The sequence below is a fragment of the Canis lupus genome, chromosome 10 (assembly GCF_011100685.1).
Source record: "Canis lupus familiaris isolate Mischka breed German Shepherd chromosome 10, alternate assembly UU_Cfam_GSD_1.0, whole genome shotgun sequence".
In the NCBI taxonomy this organism is placed as follows: domain Eukaryota; kingdom Metazoa; phylum Chordata; class Mammalia; order Carnivora; family Canidae; genus Canis; species Canis lupus.
Genome location: NC_049231.1, coordinates 38,797,406 through 38,805,798, shown reverse-complemented (window position 1 = coordinate 38,805,798; position 8,393 = coordinate 38,797,406).

Here is an 8,393-nt window from a genome sequence, read left to right as displayed (position 1 = left end):
TCAAGCCAGACTGCCATGGGTTCCCATGGAGTCCCACCTCAACCTCCACAGGGTCACATTGCGTCTGGCTGCACTGGCCATGCTGTCCTCTGCTGGTGGGCTAATTGGACACTCTAGCACTCCTTCAGGCTCTAGGGAGGATCTAGAAGTGATCTAAAGCTCCATTCGATTGTCCCTAAATGGAAGGTCTTGGCACCTCCTGGGGAGAGGGATCACAGGAGCCTGGGTGGTATTTCACAATATTAACTTGTGATAAACAGTTGAATGCATGTGCTTTTCCATGCCTCTTTCATGCTATGGAACAGACAAATTTTACTTCAATAGCTTTGAGAGCAAATGTCCATATACTAAACTACATTGATCTTCATCATCAAGTCACATTAAGATAGGTTCCCACAGAAAGAAAGATCTACAGAAATATTGCTTGAAAGACATTTGATGGGAAACAATGTAAACACATAACAATAGACTACCCTAAAAATTATGTAAGTCAGAAATGTCAGTTAAAAAAATAATAATTCTTTATCTTGCCAATTCTGAAAATTTGAAGTTTGGTGCATAGCATTCACTTAAGAAGAAAGATAGTTGTATTAAATGAAAATTTTCTGTGGCCGTACCATTTATTTATTTTAAATTTGATGATAGAAAATAGAGACACTTAGGAATCATTTTTAGGCATAAAGGAAGCAACCCAGATGCCAGTAGCCCATCTGAATTCTGTGCCTACCTTCTGGTTGCCCTAACTCCCTTTATCACGGACCTGCTCTTTAATTCTCTCTTTGGTTTTACCGCTAAGCTTTTTCCTTGAGCTTGTGTCAATCCAGCCTTCATTCAAAGTGGAAGACAAATCCCCTGAACTTATGGCAAGGAACAGGAGAGTTGGGTGTCTCCTATGCACTGCCAAAGTTTATAAGTCAAAACTGATGTGTGTTTCAAGAGCTGCTTGGGGAAGAATTCTAATATCTCTGAGGATCCCTACTGAGGATCTGATCAAGGATGTACTGCCAATTGTTTGCATTATAAACAGATAATTACCATATTTCAGAATTCATCACATTCTAGGTCAAGAATGATTTCTAAAGACATAAAAAGAATGCTTGAGATGGAAGAGGAAGACCCACTAACTTATCCTCATCTTCAGTCTTAGGGTTAAGATGGTAAATGTCTATACATTTGGGCTAAAAATAGATATGCCTCTTTAGTTAATGTACAGAGCCTTAAAATAGTTTTTGGCATAACTCCTTCCTCCCTCGGCAATCTTACTGAGGAGAGGTGGGGCAGCTGAGATCTCAGGAAATCAAATTGTTATTGCCACTGCAATCCCTAGCATTCCTGCAGAGCTCAGAACATTCCAACAGTTAGGTTCCGTCAAGGTTAGACAAGAATGCACCCCAAAATAACTTTTACCCAAACACGATCTGCACTTGGAATGACTGTGGAATCATATATATCTTGAGTTATAGTACTAATTGATGAAAACTAGAGCTTTCCTTGCTCATTGTTCTAGATCATCTTCTTTTGGGTGTTTCTCAAGAGGAGTGACACTCCATTTTGTCCTCAATTTGGGATTATTATCTCCTCTTGTCTACTCTGCATTTCAGGATATGAGTTAATCCTTCATACAAATTTCTCTGTGTAAATATAAATTTTTCACACATATATCCAATGCTTTATTTAACCTATCACACAAATTCTTTCTTATTAGCAGCAGCAAATGACAGGCAATCGAGCTTCCACCCAGGTAGTTCTCCGTGCAGCTGTCGCTATGAGTGATGCAGGGACTTGGGCCATGCAGAGACCTTGGCACCGTTGGCTCCTACTTTGAGTAGCAGCTAAAACAGGCACAGTACTGAAATCGGGGCACACGCCAATTAGCAAGTTCCAGAAACTGCCACAGCAGCTAGTCAGGGCAGCAAAGGCTCAGCTGCAGTATACCTGTTGTATGTCAACCCCAATTTGGGGGAAGAATTATTTTAACCTTAAAAAGTCACTTTATATGTAGTGAGGCATGGTGGCAAGCTGGCAGGTAGTGACAAGGTATGATTACAGAGGAAGAGAGGCATGGTGGGCTTGTGTGGTGTGTCCTGTGGTTCTCATGGAAAAGTTTGGCTGGCCAATTCCTGTTCTGGTGGGCACACTATGAGACCCTCAGTATCTGTGATGATGGAGTGAGTGTGCCTTCCACCACTGCCACCAATATCCTCCTGTTCTGAATTGTATGGTTACAAAATGCTGGCCACATAAGGGTAGGGAAGCTGTCATTTCTTTTTAATTTCAGGAACAGAGTGATGTCAGCCACATAGTCCTACTCACTGTGTGATTTGGGATGACTTAGGTTGTGGGAGAGGCATGAGGTTTCTACAGAGTACCCTGTGGTCAGCTGGCTCAGAGAGCACATCCAGAGATCCACATCCTGGTGTAATACTCATGCAATACCCTCCCTCTTGATTGTGGGCAAGACCCAGTCACTTGCTTCTAATAAACAGAATATGGAAACAACTATAGGATGCCACTTTTGAGATGGCCACAAGACAGCTGTGGCTTGTGTATTGCTCCCTCTCTTGGTCTTTCTCCTGCTCAAACTGACGGGAGGACAGCTGCTAGGTTGTAAACTAACCTATGGAAAGGCCCATGTGGAAAAAAATTGAGGGAGGCTCCAGCCAAGAGCCAGTGAGTAACATAAGCCTCTGTCCAACATCCTCTGTGGAACTGAATCCTGCCAACAACCATACTGGTCAGTGCAGACGCAAACTCTCCATCCCCTCCTAGAGCCTTCAGATGAGACCACAGCCCTGGACAAATAGTGTGACTGTAACCTCATGAGAGACCTTGACAGAAGCATCCAGTTAAACTGCACTAGGAATTTGGATCCATAGGAAACATGAGATCACCTTTGTATGTTGCTCTACATGTTAAATTATGGGGTAATTTGTTACACAGCAAGAGAACTAATATATAGCCTGAGGCACATCACCATAATCTGAGATAAAGAGTATTTCAATTGTGTGATACAAGGTTTTCTCCAGAATCTTTCATCATACAGACATCTTCATATGGCAGCATAAAAGACTAAAATATTGTCCCAGCCAATAAGTCTAAATATTTACTCCACTAAAAGCTTTTTATCAGAGTTGACAAAATACCAAAATGACCTGCTTTCCATTTTTGTTGTTATATGTAAATTATTCCATCCATCTTTCTGCAAAAGTATAGATGAGCAGTGAATGAGACCAAAAGAAACCAGCTTGAAGGAAGACAAATGAGGACTTACAAACCAAATAATCAGAAAAGTTGGCACATCTGATCCAGACAATGACGAGGGAAGGCAATTGGATTGCACCAGAGAAGGAAATGCTGGGACAGTGAGACAAGAATATGCTTGTGGGGGTGTGTATGTCTAATTTGGATAGCATTTCAGTCTTCTGTTTCAATAATTTTGAAAAATAGAAAAGTTGTTTTTGAATTCAAGTTAGAGGAACAAAGTCTTTAGAAAGAAAAGAAACTGAAAAACCAATTAGTCTAGTGATTTACCAAATTCTTTACTCCTCCAAACTTCTCACAAAAATAAGATCTTAGGTAAAGCTCTCATGCGTAAAACAGAAAGTATGGCATTTTGTCAACATAAATTTATTTTACACATTTAAATCCATAACATGTACTTAAAAAGTAAATCATCAAGAACAATAATATGAACACAAAATTTGGGAGTTGGGACTTAGGGATGTCAGGTGCAGTCTTTTGGCTGCCTCCCCTGCTTTTAGGTGTACAGAACTAAAACAGTTAAAATTCACAAACACAACTAGTTCCAAGCTGTACAAGTTTTAAAAATCACTTTCTTGCAACCTAGGATACACATCAATTAAGCTAATTCAGAAATGTGATGAACGGTAAGAGAACAGAGAAATAGTAAGGCAATTTTAATTATCACTGAGCAGAAAATCCTTTTCAAACATAACCACAAACAATATAAAACCATATTAATATTTTAAAAATCAGTCACAGTAGCACAGCTCTTTGTCAGATAAGAATTTGAGGTTTCTAAATAGTCTAATTTACTTTGTTTTGCATGTTGAGTAAAAACATTAGCTTTCAGTTTCGCTGCTGACATTTTAACTGTAATTTTAGGCATGGTAACATAGGGGCCTCGCATTGCCAAATTTAGTTCTTTAAAAATATCCACAAGGGATGCAAACAGCACTGTCATGCTATATTTGAGAGTTTCAGCTAAAGATGCTTCTATTACACAATAGTAATTTTCTCTCTCATTTGAAGTATTTACATGCCCTGATGCCTCTCTTCAGTATAACCAGTGAACTTCAATAGGAAAAGTAAATTCTGGAATTCATCGCATTTATCACTCTAAATAACTGAAAAGTTTGCGATGGGAAGACAATCCTTTAATAAAGTTGTCAATTTATAGGACGTTATCCAACACTTAAATAACAAAGTTGCCTTTTTGTTAACAGCCAGGGCTTGTTATGCAAATATACTACTTGCATACATATCGGCAATAATTTTTATGCAAATACTTTTTCTATCACTCATTATACAGACATTGCTATATTTTTTATGAGGTTATTTGTGGTGTGTTATTTGAGTTCTAAGCAGTTACAATTTTCTTCTCTGAATTGTCTGTGGTGTTTTATAAAGCGATAAATATCCCTTTTATTTGCCTGTAAAAACATATAAAAAACAATCAAAATAAAGAGATCACCAACATCCACACACTTGCCTATTTCAAATGTAAAGATTTTACAAAGCTCAGATTTTAAGCCAATTATTTCAGAATCTTGGGTCTGTACTCTTGGATTCTATTTTAGACTATGTTGTTGGACAATGGTAATTATTGTGTCATACAAACCTTCTATCAGCCTACATTTCATTGGTAATACCAACAAACAGAAGATTCAGTAACACTTTCCACATGTTAAGTACGGTGAGGGGTCTGAGATTTTACCCAACTTGTAAGCTAAAAAGTTATCATGCCATAGTTTCATGAATGCTGGCAGAAGACAGGAAATTCCCGGATCAGGGCTTTCATATTCCCAGATAGCTAGTGGCATGAGCTTCATGTCTGCTTCATGTTCCCCTTCCCTCTCAAGTCTCCTTGGATGAATATCACTTGGCCCAGAAGATGTTATGTGTGCAGTGGATGTTCATCAGTGCCCAGAAACCCAAAGCTCGGGGAACTTGAATTCTTACAATGGGCTACGAGTCAATGAATCTGCCCGACCATGGCCATGGAGGGAAGCATTATCTTTATTATACTGGATGGTCAACAAACCTGCTGCTGGCTATTGGGCGACACTGTCTTTATTTCCAAAGGTCTTTGCTATATGACAAAGAAAAAACTGTCTGAAATAAAAGTTGTCAGGGCCTCTGTTTGTGAGATAGGCAAAAACGTGAGAAACCCATGGAGAATTGTCTCTCAATACCCAACAGCATATTCTCCCCCTTCCCTGAAGTTTTGTAATTTAACTTAAATGATTCTATGAGTGCCTTTTCATTTCCAGATTTTGCTTTTTTTCTGGAGAATCTTCAAAGTTATTTCATAGGAATCCTGCACTTTGAAAATCACAGTCCAAACCCTTATTCTACCATCAGGGGAGTGAGGCACAAAAGTAACTTATCCAAGTCATAGTTCTTTAAGTGTCAACTCCAGGTAATGAAACTACAAATCCAAGCAGGAATAGATGACAGCCAGATTATCTTTTTCTTCAATCTAAAAAAATAGATTGTTTAAAATATATAAGGGCAGAGAACATCCCAGGGCATCCTGATTTGGTTTTCCCATTAAGATAGAGACAGGACTGCAGTGCAAGAAGAGATCCCAGGAAACAGCGCTGGGGAGCAGGGGAGTGTTATAAGATAAGGAAGAAAGACATAAGAGATTTGTTAGGAATCTAGTGACTACTATGGACATCTGGGGCTTAATCACCCAGAGAACCCTGGGAACTGGTGTAGGACGTGCACTTCAGTTATCCCTCCAGAAGGGTGAGGAAGCTGGGTATTTGTCAATGAATTCCCATCAGTCATTGGCTGCCAGAACTCTGGATGGTGTTAACGTCCTAGCACTTATTCCTTGCCCTGCACTGGGGTAGAACAGACACTATTGGCCAGAGAGAGCCTAAAGGCAAAACATGGTGGGTACTGGCATTTGGAAGCCAGGCCTGTGGGCAGGGAAATGCTGTCTTCCAAGGGGATGTGGCTGGATACCAGCTGCATCTGCTACACTGTGTGCAGCCAACCTTTAAGTAACGGTGTGAATTTGAGTGATTCTGCTATGGTCTAAATTCTCCCTCTCTGCATTTGGGTGAAGTTCTTCAGGCCTGATGGAAATACTTCTGGATGGGGTTAAGAAGCCTTATCAATGAACTGGTGATTAAAAGAAGGGATTAAAGAATACAGAAAGTATTGATCAGGGTGAGGAGGAAAGCCTATCTGAATAGAATTAAAAATATTGGCAGAAGAAGATAGCAAGACAAACAAAAGGAATTAGAAGACAAAGATAGCCAGAACAGAAGACCCACAGGCCTGGGCAATTCTGGTTAAGGGAGCTCTTCAAGGGACAAAGGGCTGTAAACAGGCAGTAGATTACAGACTCTCTTCTTAGACCATGTCCATGGAGGGGCAGCTGAGTTAGAAACGTCTTTATTACAGATTAGAACAATGACTCCAAAATTTGGGGTAGGAAGGTTCCTTTTTACATATTTTTTTATAAATATCTTCATGTGTTAGTGGTAGTAGTTTAAATATCCTTTCGATTAGAAAACCACGTGATGGAAAGTTACAATGAATTCGGTAGCACTGCAAAATGAACATGTGTTTTATTCATCACCACAGTGTATGCATTTGAAAAATAGTAGTTTATGCATGTGCAAGATGTGCAAGACATGAGGTTTGCTCAGACCACTGGTTGGCTCAGGGACAAACCACGGTGACCCTCTAGATGAAGGTGAGCCAGGTCTGAAAAGAGGTCATAATGGGAGGTCCCTGAAAAGTCTACCATGAAATTGTTTTAGATAAGTGCCCAGGCAATACACTGCATGAGGCCTTCCTGAGATGAGACTCACCCCACACTGCTGAGAAATCTGTCTCTTGAATTTCGTCCTAAGAGTCAAGATTAGCTGTGCACCCAATCTACCTTCATGCAGAACAATAGTAAATGGCATGGTAGAAAGGAATTGGTGCAGAGAAAGCAAAATCCCATAAATCCACAAGTGCATTTTTTTAAGGAGTATCCTTACATAAATGCAACTTTTATTCTTGGGTTATGCAATCCAAGCCTACATGGAATCTGGCTTGGGATGCTCAGTGGCATTCTCTGCAGGAATGCCTGTTTTGTCAAGTCAGTTGCATGTGTGTGTGTATGCGCATGTGTGTTATTCTTTATAACAACTTTTTTCAGGATCTAAGGCAAATGGGCATATTACTCCCTTAATTTTGGCTCATATCCTGAGATAAGGATTTGAGTGCAAGTAATTTATTTGGTAGATGTTTGTAACTAAATATCCCCCTAAACTCATATGATAAAGTACCTAACCCCCAATGTGAATGTATTTGGAAAGAAGGCCTTTAAAGGAGTAATTAAGGTTAAATGAAGTCATAAGGGTAAGGCCCTAATCCAATACAACTGGTGTCCTTGTAAGAAGAGGAAGAGACAACAGGGATGCATGCACAGAGAAAAGGCCATGGGAGGACATGCTGAGAAAGTGGCTATCTGCAAGCCAAGGAAAGGAGCCTCAAGAGCTCTGTGGGCATCATGATATTAGACTTCTAGTCCTCAAAGCTGTGAGAAAGCCACCTATTATTATGGCAGTTTTAGAAGACTAAATGAGTTGGTGTTTCTGGAAGTACAGAGAGGGAATAGGGATGTGATATGGGTAAGAAAGGAACATAACCAATGGGTCACTGCTATGAGCAATGGGGGCTTCCTTGTAGAACTACCAAGAGTTAAGTAAGGTAGGGTATCTACTTACATATGTACCTCCCCATTGCTTGGGTTGCTTGAGGGGATTAACTCCCTAGAACTCTGCCTTGCCCTCACTTGACATAAGGAAGACACCAGCCTATAGGGAAGAAGGGGATCTGTCCAATGAAACTGCCACTGGGCTTTGGAGAGGCCATAGTGGCATCTACCACAGTCATTTGGATTAAAGAGTAGTACCTACTTTTAGGTTGCCCTGGTGTTTATAAAATTAGTACAGGTTTTACACCAACTTTTTCAATAACATCACATTTTTTTCTCCCACCTATACTAAGTGGTTAGGAAAAGTGGTTTGGAGTGCACCCTGCTTCCTACTGAATCTTGAGAATCAACCTATGAATAACAGAAATTGAGAGGTTTTGAGGTCTAAGGCAAATCACACTGGAAATATGTGTGTATTCGTGAA